We start from the raw sequence: 18,130 nt of genomic DNA, 5'->3' as shown, positions 1-18,130 counted from the left end.
CTGTGGTGTAGTGGTTATCACGTCCGCTTTACACGCGGAAGGTCCCAGGTTCGTGCCCTGATAGATACATGTTTTGACCATCGTGATTAGACATAGTAATAAGCTAGATCTCTTCGAAAACTTTATAATAACACGTATCTATGGTGTAGTGGTTATCACGTCCGCTTTACACGCGGAAGGTCTCAGGTTCGAGCCCTGATAGATACATGTTTTGACCATCGTGATTAGACATAGTAATAAGCTAGATCTCTTCGAAAACTTAAATTAACACGTATCTATAGTGTAGTGGTTATCACGTCCGCCTTGCACGTGGAAGGTCCCAGGTTCGAGCCCTGGTAGATACATGTTTTGACCATCGTGATTAGACATAATAATAAGGTAGATCTCTTCGAAAACTTTATAATAACACGTATCTATGGTGTAGTGGTTATCACGTCCGCTTTACACGCGGAAGGTCACGGTTTCGAGCCCTGGTAGATACATGTTTTGACCCTCGTGATTAGACATAATAATAAGGTAGATCTCTTCGAAAACTCACAATAACCAAGTATCTATGGTGTGGTGGTTATCACGTCCGCCTAACACGCGGAAGGTTCCAGGTTCGAGCCCTGGTAGATTCATGCTTTGACCATCGTGATTAGACATAATAATAAGCTAGATCTCTTCTAAAACTTTATATTAACACGCACCTATGGTGTAGTGGTTATCACGTCCGCCTAACACGCGGAAGGTCCCAGGTTCGAGCCCTGGTAGATACATGTTTTGACCATCGTGATAAGACATAATAAAAAGGTAGATCTCTTCGAAAACTCAGAATAACCAAGTATCTATGGTGTAGTGGTTATCACGTCCGCCTAAAACGCGGAAGGTGTCAGGTTCGAGCCCTGATAGATACATGTTTTGACCATCGTGATTAGACATAGTAATAAGCTAGATCTCTTCGAAAACTTAAATTAACACGTATCTGTGGTGTAGTGGTTATCACGTCCGCTTTGCACGCGGAAGGTCCCAGGTTCGTGCCCTGATAGATACATGATTAGACCCTCGTGATTAGACATAGTAATAAGCTAGATCTCTTCGAAAACTTTATAATAACACGTATCTATGGTGTAGTGGTTATCACGTCCGCTTTACACGCGGAAGGTCTCAGGTTCGAGCCCTGATAGATACATGTTTTGACCATCGTGATTAGACATAGTAATAAGCTAGATCTCTTCGAAAACTTTATAATAACACGTATCTATGGTGTAGTGGTTATCACGTCCGCTTTACACGCGGAAGGTCCCAGGTTCGAGCCCTGGTAGATACATGTTTTGATCATCGTGATTATACATAATAATAAGGTAGATCTCTTAGAAAACTCACAATAACCAAGTATCTATGGTGTAGTGGTTATCACGTCCGCCTAACACGCGCAAGGTCCCAGGTTCGAGCCCTGGTAGATTCATGCTTTGACCATCGTGATTAGACATAATAATAAGCTAGATCTCTTCTAAAACTTTATATTAACACGCACTTATGGTGTAGTGGTTATCACGTCCGCCTAACACGCGGAAGGTCCCAGGTTCGAGCCCTGATACATACATGTTTTGACCATCGTGATTAGACATAATAATAAGGTAGATCTCTTCGAAAACTTTATAAGAACACGTATCTATGGTGTAGTGGTTATCACGTCCGCTTTACACGCGGAAGGTCTCAGGTTCGAGCCCTGATAGATACATGTTTTGACCATCGTGATTAGACATAATAATAAGGTAGATCTCTTCGAAAAGTCACAATAACCAAGTATCTATGGTGTAGTGGTTATCACGTCCGCCTAACACGCGGAAGGTCCCAGGTTCGAGCCCTGGTAGATACATGTTTTGACCATCGTGATAAGACATAATAATATGGTAGATCTCTTCGAAAACTCAGAATAACCAAGTATCTATGGTGTAGTGGTTATCACGTTGCTTTACACGAGGAAGGTCTCAGGTTCGAGCCCTGATAGTTACATGTTTTGACCATCGTGATTAGACATAGTTATAAGCTAAATCTCTTCTAAAACCGTATGTTAATACGTATCTATGGTGTAGTGTTTATCACGTCCGCCTAACACGCGGAAGGTCCCAGGTTCGAGCCCTGATAGATACATGTTTTGACCATCGTGATTAGACATAGTAATAAGCTAGATCTCTTCGAAAACTTAAATTAACACGTATCTGTGGTGTAGTGGTTATCACGTCCGCTTTACACGCGGAAGGTCCCAGGTTCGTGCCCTGATAGATACATGTTTAGACCATCGTGATTAGACATAGTAATAAGCTAGATCTCTTCGAAAACTTAAATTAACACGTATCTATGGTTTAGTGGTTATCACGTTCGCTTTACAAGCGGAAAGTGCCAGGTTCGAGCCCTGATAGATACATGTTTTGACCATCGTGATTAGACATAGTAATAAGCTACATCTCTTCGAAAACTTAAATTAACACGTATCTATGGTGTAGTGGTTATCACGTCCGCTTTACACGCGGAAGGTCCCAGGTTCGAGCCCTGGTAGATACATGTTTTGACCATCGTGATTAGACATAATAATAAGGTAGATCTCTTCGAAAACTCACAATAACCAAGTATCTATGGTGTAGTGGTTATCACGTCCGCCTAACACTAGGAAGGTCCCAGGTTCGAGCCCTGATAGATACATGTTTTGACCATCGTGATTAGACATAGTAATAAGCTAGATCTCTTCGAAAACTTAAATTAACACGTATCTATAGTGTAGTGGTTATCACGTCCGCCTTGCACGTGGAAGGTCCCAGGTTCGAGCCCTGGTAGATACATGTTTTGACCATCGTGATTAGACATAATAATAAGGTAGATCTCTTCGAAAACTTTATAATAACACGTATCTATGGTGTAGTGGTTATCACGTCCGCTTTACACGCGGAAGGTCACGGTTTCGAGCCCTGGTAGATACATGTTTTGTCCCTCGTGATTAGACATAATAATAAGGTAGATCTCTTCGAAAACTCACAATAACCAAGTATCTATGGTGTGGTGGTTATCACGTCCGCCTAACACGCGGAAGGTTCCAGGTTCGAGCCCTGGTAGATTCATGCTTTGACCATCGTGATTAGACATAATAATAAGCTAGATCTCTTCTAAAACTTTATATTAACACGCACCTATGGTGTAGTGGTTATCACGTCCGCCTAACACGCGGAAGGTCCCAGGTTCGAGCCCTGGTAGATACATGTTTTGACCATCGTGATAAGACATAATAAAAAGGTAGATCTCTTCGAAAACTCAGAATAACCAAGTATCTATGGTGTAGTGGTTATCACGTCCGCCTAAAACGCGGAAGGTGTCAGGTTCGAGCCCTGATAGATACATGTTTTGACCATCGTGATTAGACATAGTAATAAGCTACATCTCTTCGAAAACTTAAATTAACACGTGTCTGTGGTGTATTGGTTATCACGTCCGCTTTACACGCGGAAGGTCCCAGGTTCGTGCCCTGATAGATACATGTTTAGACCATCGTGATTAGACATTGTAATATGCTAGATCTCTTCGAAAACTTAAATTAACACGTATCTATGGTTTAGTGGTTATCACGTCCGCTTTACACGCGGAAAGTGCCAGGTTCGAGCCCTGATAGATACATGTTTTGACCATCGTGATTAGACATAGTAATAAGCTACATCTCTTCGAAAACTTAAATTAACACGTATCTATGGTGTAGTGGTTATCACGTCCGCTTTACACGCGGAAGGTCCCAGGTTCGAGCCCTGGTAGATACACGTTTTGACCATCGTGATTAGACATAATAATAAGGTAGATCTCTTCGAAAACCCACAATAACCAAGTATCTATGGTGTAGTGGTTATCACGTCCGCCTAACACTAGGAAGGTCCCAGGTTCGAGCCCTGATAGATTCATGTTTTGACCATCGTGATTAGACATAGTAATAAGCTAGATCTCTTCGAAAACTTAAATTAACACGTATCTATAGTGTAGTGGTTATCACGTCCGCTTTACACGCGGAAGGTCCCAGGTTCGTGCCATGATAGATACATGTTTAGACCATCGTGATTAGACATAGTAATAAGCTAGATCTCTTCGAAAACTTAAATTAACACGTATCTATGGTTTAGTGGTTATCACGTTCGCTTTACACGCGGAAAGTGCCAGGTTCGAGCCCTGATAGATACATGTTTTGACCATCGTGATTAGACATAGTAATAAGCTACATCTCTTCGAAAACTTAAATTAACACGTATCTATGGTGTAGTGGTTATCACGTCCGCTTTACACGCGGAAGGTCGAAGGTTCGAGCCCTGGTAGATACATGTTTTGACCATCGTGATTAGACATAATAATAAGGTAGATCTCTTCGAAAACTCACAATAACCAAGTATCTATGGTGTAGTGGTTATCACGTCCGCCTAACACTAGGAAGGTCCCAGGTTCGAGCCCTGATAGATACATGTTTTGACCATCGTGATTAGACATAGTAATAAGCTTGATCTCTTCGAAAACTTAAATTAACACGTATCTATAGTGTAGTGGTTATCACGTCCGCCTTGCACGTGGAAGGTCCCAGGTTCGAGCCCTGGTAGATACATGTTTTGACCATCGTGATTAGACATAATAATAAGGTAGATCTCTTCGAAAACTTTATAATAACACGTATCTATGGTGTAGTGGTTATCACGTCCGCTTTGAACGCGGAAGGTCACGGTTTCGAGCCCTGGTAGATACATGTTTTGACCCTCGTGATTAGACATAATAATAAGGTAGATCTCTTCGAAAACTCACAATAACCAAGTATCTATGGTGTGGTGGTTATCACGTCCGCCTAACACGCGGAAGGTTCCAGGTTCGAGCCCTGGTAGATTCATGCTTTGACCATCGTGATTAGACATAATAATAAGCTAGATCTCTTCTAAAACTTTATATTAACACGCACCTATGGTGTAGTGGTTATCACGTCCGCCTAACACGCGGAAGGTCCCAGGTTCGAGCCCTGGTAGATACATGTTTTGACCATCGTGATAAGACATAATAAAAAGGTAGATCTCTTCGAAAACTCAGAATAACCAAGTATCTATGGTGTAGTGGTTATCACGTCCGCCTAAAACGCGGAAGGTGTCAGGTTCGAGCCCTGATAGATACATGTTTTGACCATCGTGATTAGACATAGTAATAAGCTAGATCTCTTCGAAAACTTAAATTAACACGTGTCTGTGGTGTAGTGGTTATCACGTCCGCTTTACACGCGGAAGGTCCCAGGTTCGTGCCCTGATAGATACATGTTTAGACCATCGTGATTAGACATAGTAATAAGCTAGATCTCTTCGAAAACTTAAATTAACACGTATCTATGGTTTAGTGGTTATCACGTTCGCTTTACACGCGGAAAGTGCCAGGTTCGAGCCCTGATAGATACATGTTTTGACCATCGTGGTTAGACATAGTAATAAGCTACATCTCTTCGAAAACTTAAATTAACACGTATCTATGGTGTAGTGGTTATCACGTCCGCTTTACACGCGGAAGGTCCCAGGTTCGAGCCCTGGTAGATACACGTTTTGACCATCGTGATTAGACATAATAATAAGGTAGATCTCTTCGAAAACTCACAATAACCAAGTATCTATGGTGTAGTGGTTATCACGTCCGCCTAACACTAGGAAGGTCCCAGGTTCGAGCCCTGATAGATACATGTTTTGACCATCGTGATTAGACATAGTAATAAGCTTGATCTCTTCGAAAACTTAAATTAACACGTATCTATAGTGTAGTGGTTATCACGTCCGCCTTGCACGTTGAAGGTCCCAGGTTCGAGCCCTGGTAGATACATGTTTTGACCATCGTGATTAGACATAATAATAAGGTAGATCTCTTCGAAAACTTTATAATAACACGTATCTATGGTGTAGTGGTTATCACGTCCGCTTTGAACGCGGAAGGTCACGGTTTCGAGCCCTGGTAGATACATGTTTTGACCCTCGTGATTAGACATAATAATAAGGTAGATCTCTTCGAAAACTCACAATAACCAAGTATCTATGGTGTGGTGGTTATCACGTCCGCCTAACACGCGGAAGGTTCCAGGTTCGAGCCCTGGTAGATTCATGCTTTGACCATCGTGATTAGACATAATAATAAGCTAGATCTCTTCTAAAACTTTATATTAACACGCACCTATGGTGTAGTGGTTATCACGTCCGCCTAACACGCGGAAGGTCCCAGGTTCGAGCCCTGGTAGATACATGTTTTGACCATCGTGATAAGACATAATAAAAAGGTAGATCTCTTCGAAAACTCAGAATAACCAAGTATCTATGGTGTAGTGGTTATCACGTCCGCCTAAAACGCGGAAGGTGTCAGGTTCGAGCCCTGATAGATACATGTTTTGACCATCGTGATTAGACATAGTAATAAGCTAGATCTCTTCGAAAACTTAAATTAACACGTGTCTGTGGTGTAGTGGTTATCACGTCCGCTTTACACGCGGAAGGTCCCAGGTTCGTGCCCTGATAGATACATGTTTAGACCATCGTGATTAGACATAGTAATAAGCTAGATCTCTTCGAAAACTTAAATTAACACGTATCTATGGTTTAGTGGTTATCACGTTCGCTTTACACGCGGAAAGTGCCAGGTTCGAGCCCTGATAGATACATGTTTTGACCATCGTGGTTAGACATAGTAATAAGCTACATCTCTTCGAAAACTTAAATTAACACGTATCTATGGTGTAGTGGTTATCACGTCCGCTTTACACGCGGAAGGTCCCAGGTTCGAGCCCTGGTAGATACACGTTTTGACCATCGTGATTAGACATAATAATAAGGTAGATCTCTTCGAAAACTCACAATAACCAAGTATCTATGGTGTAGTGGTTATCACGTCCGCCTAACACTAGGAAGGTCCCAGGTTCGAGCCCTGATAGATACATGTTTTGACCATCGTGATTAGACATAGTAATAAGCTAGATCTCTTCGAAAACTTAAATTAACACGTATCTATAGTGTAGTGGTTATCACGTCCCCCTTGCACGTGGAAGGTCCCAGGTTCGAGCCCTGGTAGATACATGTTTTGACCATCGTGATTAGACATAATAATAAGGTAGATCTCTTCGAAAACTTTATAATAACACGTATCTATGGTGTAGTGGTTATCACGTCCGCTTTACACGCGGAAGGTCACGGTTTCGAGCCCTGGTAGATACATGTTTTGACCCTCGTGATTAGACATAATAATAAGGTAGATCTCTTCGAAAACTCACAATAACCAAGTATCTATGGTGTGGTGGTTATCACGTCCGCCTAACACGCGGAAGGTCCCAGGTTCGAGCCCTGGTAGATTCATGCTTTGACCATCGTGATTAGACATAATAATAAGCTAGATCTCTTCTAAAACTTTATATTAACACGCACCTATGGTGTAGTGGTTATCACGTCCGCCTAACACGCGGAAGGTCCCAGGTTCGAGCCCTGGTAGATACATGTTTTGACCATCGTGATAAGACATAATTCTACAGGGCCGGTAGGCCCTTGTAGATATGACTTGATACTCTTCTTTAACGTTAAAGCAAAATTCACATGCTTTTTCCAATTTTCCTATGGAGATAAACATGGGGTTTTTCGTGATATTTAACCACCTCTAACTGAAAAACTACAGCGAAGTTACTTTTCGGAATACTCTTAATTTAACAATTAAGTATTCAGGGTGTGCGATCGGCTAGTTTAATCAGAAAAAATTAAGTCTAAGTATGTTAATTTTAGTTAATTACAGAAGTACTTGTTTCGACCATCGTGATTGGACATAATAATAATGCTAGAGCTCTTCGAAAACTCAGATTAACCAAGTATCTATGGTGTAGTGGTTATCACGTCCGCTTTACACTCGGAAGGTCTCAGGTTCGAGCCCTGGTAGATACATGACTTGACTATCGTTATTGGACACAATACTAAGCTAGATCTCTTCGAAAACTCAGAATAACCAAGTATTCATTGTGTAGTGGTTATCACGTCCGCTTTACACGCGGAAGGTCCCGGGTTCGAGACCTGGTAGATACATGTTTTGACCATCGTGATTCGACATAATAATAAGCTAGATCTCTTCGGAATCTCAGTATTACCTGGTATGTGTAGTGTAGTGGTTATCTCGTCCGCCTAGATACATTTTTTGACCATCGTAATTGGACATAATAATAAGCGGTAAAGAAAACATAATTACTCAAAATTTAATTACATTAAGACTGAAGCGACAGATATTATATAAAAACGTCTTGGTTTGGACCAAGGCCGAAAAAACAAACGATATGAGTGAGGTTTATCAATTGACTGAAGTTCAGATATTGAAATTTTTTCTAGTTATTTTTATACACTCAATCCTTAATCAATATTTAATTCAAGCAACTGATTTTACTGTTAATCGACCTAGTCCCTCTAAATTAATTGAAAAAATTACATATCTACGCTTTTTCAAGAACAATTACATTTTCCGAAAACATTTTATCATGAAATTAATTATTTTGAAGGGATTTCGTGTCGATGCTCACTAACTTGTGAGCATCTTGACCGACATAGTTTTAATTGTTGCTGGCTTGACAAATTTTCAAGTTTGCACCAAAAGAAGTTTAAATCTGTTTTAAGTTGTTGATAAGACTGTCGTTTAGAGTGAATGTCGTCTACTTAAGACAAAGCAACAAAGTTTATCCTGTGTGGTAAAGGGTAAAGATCACATGAACAGAAATACTTCTCAGACTTGTTATATTCATTTCCCGCGGAAATAATATGGTTAAACACATCATTCATTACTCGGAACAGGAAAATTTGGTCTCACCGAATTGGTCTCGCCATTTTGGTCTTGCCGATTAGGTCGCGGGACTAATTGGTCTCACCGATTTGGTCTCGGGACTATTTGGTATCGTGATTATTTGGTCTCGGGACTATTTGGTATCGTAGTTATATGGTCTCGAGACTATTTGGTACCGTAATTATTTGGTCTCGAGACTATTTGGTTTCGTAATTTTTTGGTCTCGGGACTATTTGGTCTCGGGACTATTTGGTATCGTGATTATTTGGTCTCGGGACTATTTGGTCTCGGGACTATTTGGTATCGTGATTATTTGGTCTCGGGACTATTTGGTATCGTCATTATTTGGTCTCGGGACGGTTTGGTCTCGTGATTATTTGTTTACCTAATTAGCTACCTCCTTTTCCAAAGCAATGGTCCCAATAATTCGTTGCCACCTTTTCCAAAACAAAGGTTCCAATAATTCGTTGCCACCTTTTCCAAAACATTCTCACACTAATTAGCTGCCACTTTTTCCAAAATATTCTCCTATTAATTTGCTAACACCTTTTCCAAAATATTCCCCTATTAATTAGCTGCCACCTTTTCCAAAATATTCCCCAATTAATTAGCTGCCACCTTTTCCAAAATATTATCCTATAAACTATCTGACACCTTTTCCAAAGCATTCTCATACTAATTAGCTGCCACCTTTTCCAAAATATTCTCATACTAGTAAGCTGCCACCTTTTCCAAAATATTCTCCAAATAGTAAGCTGCCACCTTTTCCAAAATATTCTCCTAATAGTTATTTGCCACCTTTTCCAAAATATTCTCCTAATAGTTAGCTAACACCTTTTCCAAAACATTCTCCTACTAATTTGCTGACACCTTTTCCAAAACATTCTCCTACTAATTAGCTGCCACTTTTTATTAAAATTTTCTCCTAATAGTTAGCTGCCACCTTTTCCAAAATATTTTATAATTAATTAGCTGCCACCTTTTCCAAAATATTTTATAATTAATTAGCTGCCACCATTTACAAAATATTCTCCTATTAATTATCTGACATCTTTTCCAAAACATTATCCTACTAATTAGCTGCCACCTTTTCCAAAATGTTCTAATAATAGTTAGCTGCCACCTTTTCCAAAATATTCTCCAATTAATTATCTGACACCTTCCAAAATATTTCTATTATTGCTAGTAAATTGTTCGTGGTAAGAGGCGGGCTTTTAATATTCATATAAATAATCTTCTTACCTCCAAACAAGGTTGGGTTGGGTTAGGTCCCGAGACCCATTTGTCCCGAGACCCAATTGTCCCGGGACCCATTTGTCCCGAGACCCAATTGTCCCGAGACCCAATTGTCCCGAGACCCATTTGTCCCGAGACCCAATTGTCCCGAGACCCATTTGTCCCGAGACCTAATTGTCCCGAGACCCATTTGTCCCGAGACCAAAACGGCGAGACTAAAACAGCGAGACCAAATCGGCAAGACCATAACGGCGAGACCAAATTGTCGCGTACCGTTCATTACTAGTTATGCCAAGGTCACATTTAACTCCGACACCCCCTCCCTTCCTCTATTTTCCCAATATATGGCATTTTATAATCACCAGTGGTTTCAGTGTATGGGTCATCTGAGCTGTCGCAACACGCTCAGCCAATATTACCATAGACTGAGTTATGACCAAGAAATTCTTAAGTACGGAAAAGGAAGTTCCAGTGCAACTTTACCATCAAAGAGGCGACAATAGAAATGTAGCATTTCGATATACGAAATTAAATGTATGAATTCGCGCAACACCCTTGTTTGGCATCCACGATCAAATATTTACATTTTCCATTCGAGTTATGCCAAAGTTCGCTTGCTTTTTTTAGACATCCAGTAGAACATTTCAAATATTCAATACTGTATCCTCAAGATGATAAATTAATTTCATGATAAAATGTTTTCGGAAAATGTAATTGTTCTTGAAAAAGCGTAGATATGTAATTTTTTCAATTAATTTAGAGGGACTAGGTCGATTAACAGTAAAATCAGTTGATTGAATTAAATATTGATTAAGGATTGAGTGTATAAAAATAACTAGAAAAAATTTCAATATCTGAACTTCAGTCAATTGATAAACCTCACTCATATCGTTTGTTTTTTCGGCCTTGGTCCAAACCAAGACGTTTTTATATAATAATATGGTAGATCTCTTCGAAAACTCAGAATAACCAAGTATCTATGGTGTAGTGGTTATCACGTTGCTTTACACGAGGAAGGTCTCAGGTTCGAGCCCTGATAGTTACATGTTTTGACCATCGTGATTAGACATAGTTATAAGCTAAATCTCTTCTAAAACCTTATGTTAATACGTGTCTGTGGTGTAGTGGTTATCACGTCCGCTTTACACGCGGAAGGTCCCAGGTTCGTGCCCTGATAGATAGATGTTTAGACCATCGTGATTAGACATAGTAATATGCTAGATCTCTTCGAAAACTTAAATTAACACGTATCTATGGTTTAGTGGTTATCACGTCCGCTTTACACGCGGAAAGTGCCAGGTTCGAGCCCTGATAGATACATGTTTTGACCATCGTGATTAGACATAGTAATAAGCTACATCTCTTCGAAAACTTAAATTAACACGTATCTATGGTGTAGTGGTTATCACGTCCGCTTTACACGCGGAAGGTCCCAGGTTCGAGCCCTGGTAGATACATGTTTTGACCATCGTGATTAGACATAATAATAAGGTAGATCTCTTCGAAAACTCACAATAACCAAGTATCTATGGTGTAGTGGTTATCACGTCCGCCTTACACGCGGAAGGTCCCAGGTTCGAGCCCTGGTAGATACATGTTTTGACCATCGTGATAAGACATAATAATATGGTAGATCTCTTCGAAAACTCAGAATAACCAAGTATCTATGGTGTAGTGGTTATCACGTTGCTTTACACGAGGAAGGTCTCAGGTTCGAGCCCTGATAGTTACATGTTTTGACCATCGTGATTAGACATAGTTATAAGCTAAATCTCTTCTAAAACCTTATGTTAATACGTATCTATGGTGTAGTGTTTATCACGTCCGCCTAACACGCGGAAGGTCCCAGGTTCGAGCCCTGATAGATACATGTTTTGATCATCGTGATTAGACATAGAAATAAGCTAGATCTCTTCGAAAACTTAAATTAACACGTATCTGTGGTGTAGTTGTTATCACGTCCGCTTTACACGCGGAAGGTCCCAGGTTCGTGCCCTGATAGATACATGTTTAGACCATCGTGATTAGACATAGTAATAAGCTAGATCTCTTCGAAAACTTAAATTAACACGTATCTATGGTTTAGTGGTTATGACGTTCGCCTTACACGCGGAAAGTGCCAGGTTCGAGCCCTGATAGATACATGTTTTGACCATCGTGATTAGACATAGTAATAAGCTACATCTCTTCGAAAACTTAAATTAACACGTATCTATGGTGTAGTGGTTATCACGTCCGCTTTACACGCGGAAGGTCCCAGGTTCGAGCCCTGGTAGATACACGTTTTGACCATCGTGATTAGACATAATAATAAGGTAGATCTCTTCGAAAACTCACAATAACCAAGTATCTATGGTGTAGTGGTTATCACGTCCGCCTAACACTAGGAAGGTCCCAGGTTCGAGCCCTGATAGATACATGTTTTGACCATCGTGATTAGACATAGTAATAAGCTAGATCTCTTCGAAAACTTAAATTAACACGTATCTATAGTGTAGTGGTTATCACGTCCGCTTTACACGCGGAAGGTCCCAGGTTCGTGCCATGATAGATACATGTTTAGACCATCGTGATTAGACATAGTAATAAGCTAGATCTCTTCGAAAACTTAAATTAACACGTATCTATGGTTTAGTGGTTATCACGTTCGCTTTACACGCGGAAAGTGCCAGGTTCGAGCCCTGATAGATACATGTTTTGACCATCGTGATTAGACATAGTAATAAGCTACATCTCTTCGAAAACTTAAATTAACACGTATCTATGGTGTAGTGGTTATCACGTCCGCTTTACACGCGGAAGGTTGAAGGTTCGAGCCCTGGTAGATACATGTTTTGACCATCGTGATTAGACATAATAATAAGGTAGATCTCTTCGAAAACTCACAATAACCAAGTATCTATGGTGTAGTGGTTATCACGTCCGCCTAACACTAGGAAGGTCCCAGGTTCGAGCCCTGATAGATACATGTTTTGACCATCGTGATTAGACATAGTAATAAGCTAGATCTCTTCGAAAACTTAAATTAACACGTATCTATAGTGTAGTGGTTATCACGTCCGCCTTGCACGTGGAAGGTCCCAGGTTCGAGCCCTGGTAGATACATGTTTTGACCATCGTGATTAGACATAATAATAAGGTAGATCTCTTCGAAAACTTTATAATAACACGTATCTATGGTGTAGTGGTTATCACGTCCGCTTTGAACGCGGAAGGTCACGGTTTCGAGCCCTGGTAGATACATGTTTTGACCCTCGTGATTAGACATAATAATAAGGTAGATCTCTTCGAAAACTCACAATAACCAAGTATCTATGGTGTGGTGGTTATCACGTCCGCCTAACACGCGGAAGGTTCCAGGTTCGAGCCCCGGTAGATTCATGCTTTGACCATCGTGATTAGACATAATAATAAGCTAGATCTCTTCTAAAACTTTATATTAACACGCACCTATGGTGTAGTGGTTATCACGTCTGCCTAACACGCGGAAGGTCCCAGGTTCGAGCCCTGGTAGATACATGTTTTGACCATCGTGATAAGACATAATAAAAAGGTAGATCTCTTCGAAAACTCAGAATAACCAAGTATCTATGGTGTAGTGGTTATCACGTCCGCCTAAAACGCGGAAGGTGTCAGGTTCGAGCCCTGATAGATACATGTTTTGACCATCGTGATTAGACATAGTAATAAGCTAGATCTCTTCGAAAACTTAAATTAACACGTGTCTGTGGTGTAGTGGTTATCACGTCCGCTTTACACGCGGAAGGTCCCAGGTTCGTGCCCTGATAGATACATGTTTAGACCATCGTGATTAGACATAGTAATATGCTAGATCTCTTCGAAAACTTAAATTAACACGTATCTATGGTTTAGTGGTTATCACGTCCGCTTTACACGCGGAAAGTGCCAGGTTCGAGCCCTGATAGATACATGTTTTGACCATCGTGATTAGACATAGTAATAAGCTACATCACTTCGAAAACTTAAATTAACACGTATCTATGGTGTAGTGGTTATCACGTCCGCTTTACACGCGGAAGGTCCCAGGTTCGAGCCCTGGTAGATACATGTTTTGACCATCGTGATTAGACATAATAATAAGGTAGATCTCTTCGAAAACTCACAATAACCAAGTATCTATGGTGTAGTGGTTATCACGTCCGCCTAACACGCGGAAGGTCCCAGGTTCGAGCCCTGGTAGATACATGTTTTGACCATCGTGATAAGACATAATAATATGGTAGATCTCTTCGAAAACTCAGAATAACCAAGTATCTATGGTGTAGTGGTTATCACGTTGCTTTACACGAGGAAGGTCTCAGGTTCGAGCCCTGATAGTTACATGTTTTGACCATCGTGATTAGACATAGTTATAAGCTAAATCTCTTCTAAAACCTTATGTTAATACGTATCTATGGTGTAGTGTTTATCACGTCCGCCTAACACGCGGAAGGTCCCAGGTTCGAGCCCTGATAGATACATGTTTTGACCATCGTGATTAGACATAGTAATAAGCTAGATCTCTTCGAAAACTTAAATTAACACGTATCTGTGGTGTAGTGGTTATCACGTCCGCTTTACACGCGGAAGGTCCCAGGTTCGTGCCCTGATAGATACATGTTTAGACCATCGTGATTAGACATAGTAATAAGCTAGATCTCTTCGAAAACTTAAATTAACACGTATCTATGGTTTAGTGGTTATCACGTTCGCTTTACACGCGGAAAGTGCCAGGTTCGAGCCCTGATAGATACATGTTTTGACCATCGTGGTTAGACATAGTAATAAGCTACATCTCTTCGAAAACTTAAATTAACACGTATCTATGGTGTAGTGGTTATCACGTCCGCTTTACACGCGGAAGGTCCCAGGTTCGAGCCCTGGTAGATACACGTTTTGACCATCGTGATTAGACATAATAATAAGGTAGATCTCTTCGAAAACTCACAATAACCAAGTATCTATGGTGTAGTGGTTATCACGTCCGCCTAACACTAGGAAGGTCCCAGGTTCGAGCCCTGATAGATACATGTTTTGACCATCGTGATTAGACATAGTAATAAGCTAGATCTCTTCGAAAACTTAAATTAACACGTATCTATAGTGTAGTGGTTATCACGTCCGCCTTGCACGTGGAAGGTCCCAGGTTCGAGCCCTGGTAGATACATGTTTTGACCATCGTGATTAGACATAATAATAAGGTAGATCTCTTCGAAAACTTTATAATAACACGTATCTATGGTGTAGTGGTTATCACGTCCGCTTTACACGCGGAAGGTCACGGTTTCGAGCCCTGGTAGATACATGTTTTGACCCTCGTGATTAGACATAATAATAAGGTAGATCTCTTCGAAAACTCACAATAACCAAGTATCTATGGTGTGGTGGTTATCACGTCCGCCTAACACGCGGAAGGTCCCAGGTTCGAGCCCTGGTAGATTCATGCTTTGACCATCGTGATTAGACATAATAATAAGCTAGATCTCTTCTAAAACTTTATATTAACACGCACCTATGGTGTAGTGGTTATCACGTCCGCCTAACACGCGGAAGGTCCCAGGTTCGAGCCCTGGTAGATACATGTTTTGACCATCGTGATAAGACATAATAATATGGTAGATCTCTTCGAAAACTCAGAATAACCAAGTATCTATGGTGTAGTGGTTATCACGTTGCTTTACACGAGGAAGGTCTCAGGTTCGAGCCCTGATAGTTACATGTTTTGACCATCGTGATTAGACATAGTTATAAGCTAAATCTCTTCTAAAACCTTATGTTAATACGTGTCTGTGGTGTAGTGGTTATCACGTCCGCTTTACACGCGGAAGGTCCCAGGTTCGTGCCCTGATAGATACATGTTTAGACCATCGTGATTAGACATAGTAATATGCTAGATCTCTTCGAAAACTTAAATTAACACGTATCTATGGTTTAGTGGTTATCACGTCCGCTTTACACGCGGAAAGTGCCAGGTTCGAGCCCTGATAGATACATGTTTTGACCATCGTGATTAGACATAGTAATAAGCTACATCTCTTCGAAAACTTAAATTAACACGTATCTATGGTGTAGTGGTTATCACGTCCGCTTTACACGCGGAAGGTCCCAGGTTCGAGCCCTGGTAGATACATGTTTTGACCATCGTGATTAGACATAATAATAAGGTAGATCTCTTCGAAAACTCACAATAACCAAGTATCTATGGTGTAGTGGTTATCACGTCCGCCTAACACGCGGAAGGTCCCAGGTTCGAGCCCTGGTAGATACATGTTTTGACCATCGTGATAAGACATAATAATATGGTAGATCTCTTCGAAAACTCAGAATAACCAAGTATCTATGGTGTAGTGGTTATCACGTTGCTTTACACGAGGAAGGTCTCAGGTTCGAGCCCTGATAGTTACATGTTTTGACCATCGTGATTAGACATAGTTATAAGCTAAATCTCTTCTAAAACCTTATGTTAATACGTATCTATGGTGTAGTGTTTATCACGTCCGCCTAACACGCGGAAGGTCCCAGGTTCGAGCCCTGATAGATACATGTTTTGACCATCGTGATTAGACATAGTAATAAGCTAGATCTCTTCGAAAACTTAAATTAACACGTATCTAAGGTGTAGTGGTTATCACGTCCGCTTTACACGCGGAAGGTCCCAGGTTCGTGCCCTGATAGATACATGTTTAGACCATCGTGATTAGACATAGTAATAAGCTAGATCTCTTCGAAAACTTAAATTAACACGTATCTATGGTTTAGTGGTTATCACGTTCGCTTTACACGCGGAAAGTGCCAGGTTCGAGCCCTGATAGATACATGTTTTGACCATCGTGGTTAGACATAGTAATAAGCTACATCTCTTCGAAAACTTAAATTAACACGTATCTATGGTGTAGTGGTTATCACGTCCGCTTTACACGCGGAAGGTCCCAGGTTCGAGCCCTGGTAGATACACGTTTTGACCATCGTGATTAGACATAATAATAAGGTAGATCTCTTCGAAAACTCACAATAACCAAGTATCTATGGTGTAGTGGTTATCACGTCCGCCTAACACTAGGAAGGTCCCAGGTTCGAGCCCTGATAGATACATGTTTTGACCATCGTGATTAGACATAGTAATAAGCTAGATCTCTTCGAAAACTTAAATTAACACGTATCTATAGTGTAGTGGTTATCACGTCCGCCTTGCACGTGGAAGGTCCCAGGTTCGAGCCCTGGTAGATACATGTTTTGACCATCGTGATTAGACATAATAATAAGGTAGATCTCTTCGAAAACTTTATAATAACACGTATCTATGGTGTAGTGGTTATCACGTCCGCTTTACACGCGGAAGGTCACGGTTTCGAGCCCTGGTAGATACATGTTTTGACCCTCGTGATTAGACATAATAATAAGGTAGATCTCTTCGAAAACTCACAATAACCAAGTATCTATGGTGTGGTGGTTATCACGTCCGCCTAACACGCGGAAGGTCCCAGGTTCGAGCCCTGGTAGATTCATGCTTTGACCATCGTGATTAGACATAATAATAAGCTAGATCTCTTCTAAAACTTTATATTAACACGCACCTATGGTGTAGTGGTTATCACGTCCGCCTAACACGCGGAAGGTCCCAGGTTCGAGCCCTGGTAGATACATGTTTTGACCATCGTGATAAGACATAATAATATGGTAGATCTCTTCGAAAACTCAGAATAACCAAGTATCTATGGTGTAGTGGTTATCACGTTGCTTTACACGAGGAAGGTCTCAGGTTCGAGCCCTGATAGTTACATGTTTTGACCATCGTGATTAGACATAGTTATAAGCTAAATCTCTTCTAAAACCTTATGTTAATACGTGTCTGTGGTGTAGTGGTTATCACGTCCGCTTTACACGCGGAAGGTCCCAGGTTCGTGCCCTGATAGATACATGTTTAGACCATCGTGATTAGACATAGTAATATGCTAGATCTCTTCGAAAACTTAAATTAACACGTATCTATGGTTTAGTGGTTATCACGTCCGCTTTACACGCGGAAAGTGCCAGGTTCGAGCCCTGATAGATACATGTTTTGACCATCGTGATTAGACAT

General features: G+C 40.8%; 42 non-coding genes across 42 annotated transcripts; all 42 read left to right on the top strand.

Annotated features, from left to right (window-relative positions):
• The first annotated feature begins 134 nt into the window (after window positions 1-134).
• Window positions 135-207, top strand: TRNAV-UAC (transfer RNA valine (anticodon UAC)). The gene has a single exon. It is a non-coding gene; the product is annotated as a tRNA-Val (tRNA).
• A 64-nt stretch (window positions 208-271) lies between these two features.
• TRNAA-UGC (transfer RNA alanine (anticodon UGC)) lies at window positions 272-344 on the top strand. The gene has a single exon. It is a non-coding gene; the product is annotated as a tRNA-Ala (tRNA).
• Window positions 345-685: 341 nt separating this feature from the next.
• Window positions 686-758, top strand: TRNAV-AAC (transfer RNA valine (anticodon AAC)). Its single transcript has one exon. It is a non-coding gene; the product is annotated as a tRNA-Val (tRNA).
• Window positions 759-823: 65 nt separating this feature from the next.
• On the top strand, window positions 824-896 carry TRNAF-AAA (transfer RNA phenylalanine (anticodon AAA)). Its single transcript has one exon. It is a non-coding gene; the product is annotated as a tRNA-Phe (tRNA).
• Window positions 897-960: 64 nt separating this feature from the next.
• Window positions 961-1,033, top strand: TRNAA-UGC (transfer RNA alanine (anticodon UGC)). Its single transcript has one exon. It is a non-coding gene; the product is annotated as a tRNA-Ala (tRNA).
• A 65-nt stretch (window positions 1,034-1,098) lies between these two features.
• On the top strand, window positions 1,099-1,171 carry TRNAV-UAC (transfer RNA valine (anticodon UAC)). Its single transcript has one exon. It is a non-coding gene; the product is annotated as a tRNA-Val (tRNA).
• A 65-nt stretch (window positions 1,172-1,236) lies between these two features.
• TRNAV-UAC (transfer RNA valine (anticodon UAC)) lies at window positions 1,237-1,309 on the top strand. Its single transcript has one exon. It is a non-coding gene; the product is annotated as a tRNA-Val (tRNA).
• A 341-nt stretch (window positions 1,310-1,650) lies between these two features.
• Window positions 1,651-1,723, top strand: TRNAV-UAC (transfer RNA valine (anticodon UAC)). Its single transcript has one exon. It is a non-coding gene; the product is annotated as a tRNA-Val (tRNA).
• A 65-nt stretch (window positions 1,724-1,788) lies between these two features.
• On the top strand, window positions 1,789-1,861 carry TRNAV-AAC (transfer RNA valine (anticodon AAC)). Its single transcript has one exon. It is a non-coding gene; the product is annotated as a tRNA-Val (tRNA).
• Window positions 1,862-2,474: 613 nt separating this feature from the next.
• On the top strand, window positions 2,475-2,547 carry TRNAV-UAC (transfer RNA valine (anticodon UAC)). The gene has a single exon. It is a non-coding gene; the product is annotated as a tRNA-Val (tRNA).
• A 202-nt stretch (window positions 2,548-2,749) lies between these two features.
• On the top strand, window positions 2,750-2,822 carry TRNAA-UGC (transfer RNA alanine (anticodon UGC)). The gene has a single exon. It is a non-coding gene; the product is annotated as a tRNA-Ala (tRNA).
• Window positions 2,823-3,163: 341 nt separating this feature from the next.
• On the top strand, window positions 3,164-3,236 carry TRNAV-AAC (transfer RNA valine (anticodon AAC)). The gene has a single exon. It is a non-coding gene; the product is annotated as a tRNA-Val (tRNA).
• A 65-nt stretch (window positions 3,237-3,301) lies between these two features.
• On the top strand, window positions 3,302-3,374 carry TRNAF-AAA (transfer RNA phenylalanine (anticodon AAA)). Its single transcript has one exon. It is a non-coding gene; the product is annotated as a tRNA-Phe (tRNA).
• A 338-nt stretch (window positions 3,375-3,712) lies between these two features.
• Window positions 3,713-3,785, top strand: TRNAV-UAC (transfer RNA valine (anticodon UAC)). The gene has a single exon. It is a non-coding gene; the product is annotated as a tRNA-Val (tRNA).
• Window positions 3,786-4,536: 751 nt separating this feature from the next.
• On the top strand, window positions 4,537-4,609 carry TRNAA-UGC (transfer RNA alanine (anticodon UGC)). The gene has a single exon. It is a non-coding gene; the product is annotated as a tRNA-Ala (tRNA).
• Window positions 4,610-4,674: 65 nt separating this feature from the next.
• TRNAS-UGA (transfer RNA serine (anticodon UGA)) lies at window positions 4,675-4,747 on the top strand. The gene has a single exon. It is a non-coding gene; the product is annotated as a tRNA-Ser (tRNA).
• A 203-nt stretch (window positions 4,748-4,950) lies between these two features.
• On the top strand, window positions 4,951-5,023 carry TRNAV-AAC (transfer RNA valine (anticodon AAC)). The gene has a single exon. It is a non-coding gene; the product is annotated as a tRNA-Val (tRNA).
• Window positions 5,024-5,088: 65 nt separating this feature from the next.
• On the top strand, window positions 5,089-5,161 carry TRNAF-AAA (transfer RNA phenylalanine (anticodon AAA)). The gene has a single exon. It is a non-coding gene; the product is annotated as a tRNA-Phe (tRNA).
• A 338-nt stretch (window positions 5,162-5,499) lies between these two features.
• Window positions 5,500-5,572, top strand: TRNAV-UAC (transfer RNA valine (anticodon UAC)). The gene has a single exon. It is a non-coding gene; the product is annotated as a tRNA-Val (tRNA).
• Window positions 5,573-5,774: 202 nt separating this feature from the next.
• On the top strand, window positions 5,775-5,847 carry TRNAA-UGC (transfer RNA alanine (anticodon UGC)). The gene has a single exon. It is a non-coding gene; the product is annotated as a tRNA-Ala (tRNA).
• A 65-nt stretch (window positions 5,848-5,912) lies between these two features.
• Window positions 5,913-5,985, top strand: TRNAS-UGA (transfer RNA serine (anticodon UGA)). The gene has a single exon. It is a non-coding gene; the product is annotated as a tRNA-Ser (tRNA).
• Window positions 5,986-6,188: 203 nt separating this feature from the next.
• On the top strand, window positions 6,189-6,261 carry TRNAV-AAC (transfer RNA valine (anticodon AAC)). Its single transcript has one exon. It is a non-coding gene; the product is annotated as a tRNA-Val (tRNA).
• A 65-nt stretch (window positions 6,262-6,326) lies between these two features.
• On the top strand, window positions 6,327-6,399 carry TRNAF-AAA (transfer RNA phenylalanine (anticodon AAA)). The gene has a single exon. It is a non-coding gene; the product is annotated as a tRNA-Phe (tRNA).
• A 338-nt stretch (window positions 6,400-6,737) lies between these two features.
• On the top strand, window positions 6,738-6,810 carry TRNAV-UAC (transfer RNA valine (anticodon UAC)). Its single transcript has one exon. It is a non-coding gene; the product is annotated as a tRNA-Val (tRNA).
• A 202-nt stretch (window positions 6,811-7,012) lies between these two features.
• TRNAA-UGC (transfer RNA alanine (anticodon UGC)) lies at window positions 7,013-7,085 on the top strand. The gene has a single exon. It is a non-coding gene; the product is annotated as a tRNA-Ala (tRNA).
• A 341-nt stretch (window positions 7,086-7,426) lies between these two features.
• TRNAV-AAC (transfer RNA valine (anticodon AAC)) lies at window positions 7,427-7,499 on the top strand. The gene has a single exon. It is a non-coding gene; the product is annotated as a tRNA-Val (tRNA).
• A 3,935-nt stretch (window positions 7,500-11,434) lies between these two features.
• Window positions 11,435-11,507, top strand: TRNAV-UAC (transfer RNA valine (anticodon UAC)). Its single transcript has one exon. It is a non-coding gene; the product is annotated as a tRNA-Val (tRNA).
• Window positions 11,508-11,572: 65 nt separating this feature from the next.
• On the top strand, window positions 11,573-11,645 carry TRNAV-UAC (transfer RNA valine (anticodon UAC)). Its single transcript has one exon. It is a non-coding gene; the product is annotated as a tRNA-Val (tRNA).
• Window positions 11,646-12,258: 613 nt separating this feature from the next.
• On the top strand, window positions 12,259-12,331 carry TRNAV-UAC (transfer RNA valine (anticodon UAC)). The gene has a single exon. It is a non-coding gene; the product is annotated as a tRNA-Val (tRNA).
• A 751-nt stretch (window positions 12,332-13,082) lies between these two features.
• Window positions 13,083-13,155, top strand: TRNAA-UGC (transfer RNA alanine (anticodon UGC)). The gene has a single exon. It is a non-coding gene; the product is annotated as a tRNA-Ala (tRNA).
• Window positions 13,156-13,220: 65 nt separating this feature from the next.
• Window positions 13,221-13,293, top strand: TRNAS-UGA (transfer RNA serine (anticodon UGA)). The gene has a single exon. It is a non-coding gene; the product is annotated as a tRNA-Ser (tRNA).
• A 341-nt stretch (window positions 13,294-13,634) lies between these two features.
• On the top strand, window positions 13,635-13,707 carry TRNAF-AAA (transfer RNA phenylalanine (anticodon AAA)). Its single transcript has one exon. It is a non-coding gene; the product is annotated as a tRNA-Phe (tRNA).
• Window positions 13,708-14,045: 338 nt separating this feature from the next.
• TRNAV-UAC (transfer RNA valine (anticodon UAC)) lies at window positions 14,046-14,118 on the top strand. Its single transcript has one exon. It is a non-coding gene; the product is annotated as a tRNA-Val (tRNA).
• Window positions 14,119-14,183: 65 nt separating this feature from the next.
• Window positions 14,184-14,256, top strand: TRNAV-AAC (transfer RNA valine (anticodon AAC)). Its single transcript has one exon. It is a non-coding gene; the product is annotated as a tRNA-Val (tRNA).
• A 613-nt stretch (window positions 14,257-14,869) lies between these two features.
• Window positions 14,870-14,942, top strand: TRNAV-UAC (transfer RNA valine (anticodon UAC)). Its single transcript has one exon. It is a non-coding gene; the product is annotated as a tRNA-Val (tRNA).
• Window positions 14,943-15,144: 202 nt separating this feature from the next.
• Window positions 15,145-15,217, top strand: TRNAA-UGC (transfer RNA alanine (anticodon UGC)). Its single transcript has one exon. It is a non-coding gene; the product is annotated as a tRNA-Ala (tRNA).
• A 341-nt stretch (window positions 15,218-15,558) lies between these two features.
• On the top strand, window positions 15,559-15,631 carry TRNAV-AAC (transfer RNA valine (anticodon AAC)). The gene has a single exon. It is a non-coding gene; the product is annotated as a tRNA-Val (tRNA).
• Window positions 15,632-16,107: 476 nt separating this feature from the next.
• On the top strand, window positions 16,108-16,180 carry TRNAV-UAC (transfer RNA valine (anticodon UAC)). Its single transcript has one exon. It is a non-coding gene; the product is annotated as a tRNA-Val (tRNA).
• A 65-nt stretch (window positions 16,181-16,245) lies between these two features.
• Window positions 16,246-16,318, top strand: TRNAV-AAC (transfer RNA valine (anticodon AAC)). Its single transcript has one exon. It is a non-coding gene; the product is annotated as a tRNA-Val (tRNA).
• Window positions 16,319-16,931: 613 nt separating this feature from the next.
• Window positions 16,932-17,004, top strand: TRNAV-UAC (transfer RNA valine (anticodon UAC)). Its single transcript has one exon. It is a non-coding gene; the product is annotated as a tRNA-Val (tRNA).
• A 202-nt stretch (window positions 17,005-17,206) lies between these two features.
• TRNAA-UGC (transfer RNA alanine (anticodon UGC)) lies at window positions 17,207-17,279 on the top strand. Its single transcript has one exon. It is a non-coding gene; the product is annotated as a tRNA-Ala (tRNA).
• A 341-nt stretch (window positions 17,280-17,620) lies between these two features.
• Window positions 17,621-17,693, top strand: TRNAV-AAC (transfer RNA valine (anticodon AAC)). Its single transcript has one exon. It is a non-coding gene; the product is annotated as a tRNA-Val (tRNA).
• The last annotated feature ends 437 nt before the right edge of the window (window positions 17,694-18,130 follow it).

Source organism: Phalangium opilio, unplaced genomic scaffold, assembly GCF_054372755.1.
Source record: "Phalangium opilio isolate 3A_F unplaced genomic scaffold, DU_Popi_V2 ptg000046l_1, whole genome shotgun sequence".
In the NCBI taxonomy this organism is placed as follows: Eukaryota; Metazoa; Arthropoda; class Arachnida; order Opiliones; family Phalangiidae; genus Phalangium; species Phalangium opilio.
Note: the sequence above shows the minus strand (reverse complement) of the source record. Positions and strands in the feature narration are given on the sequence as shown.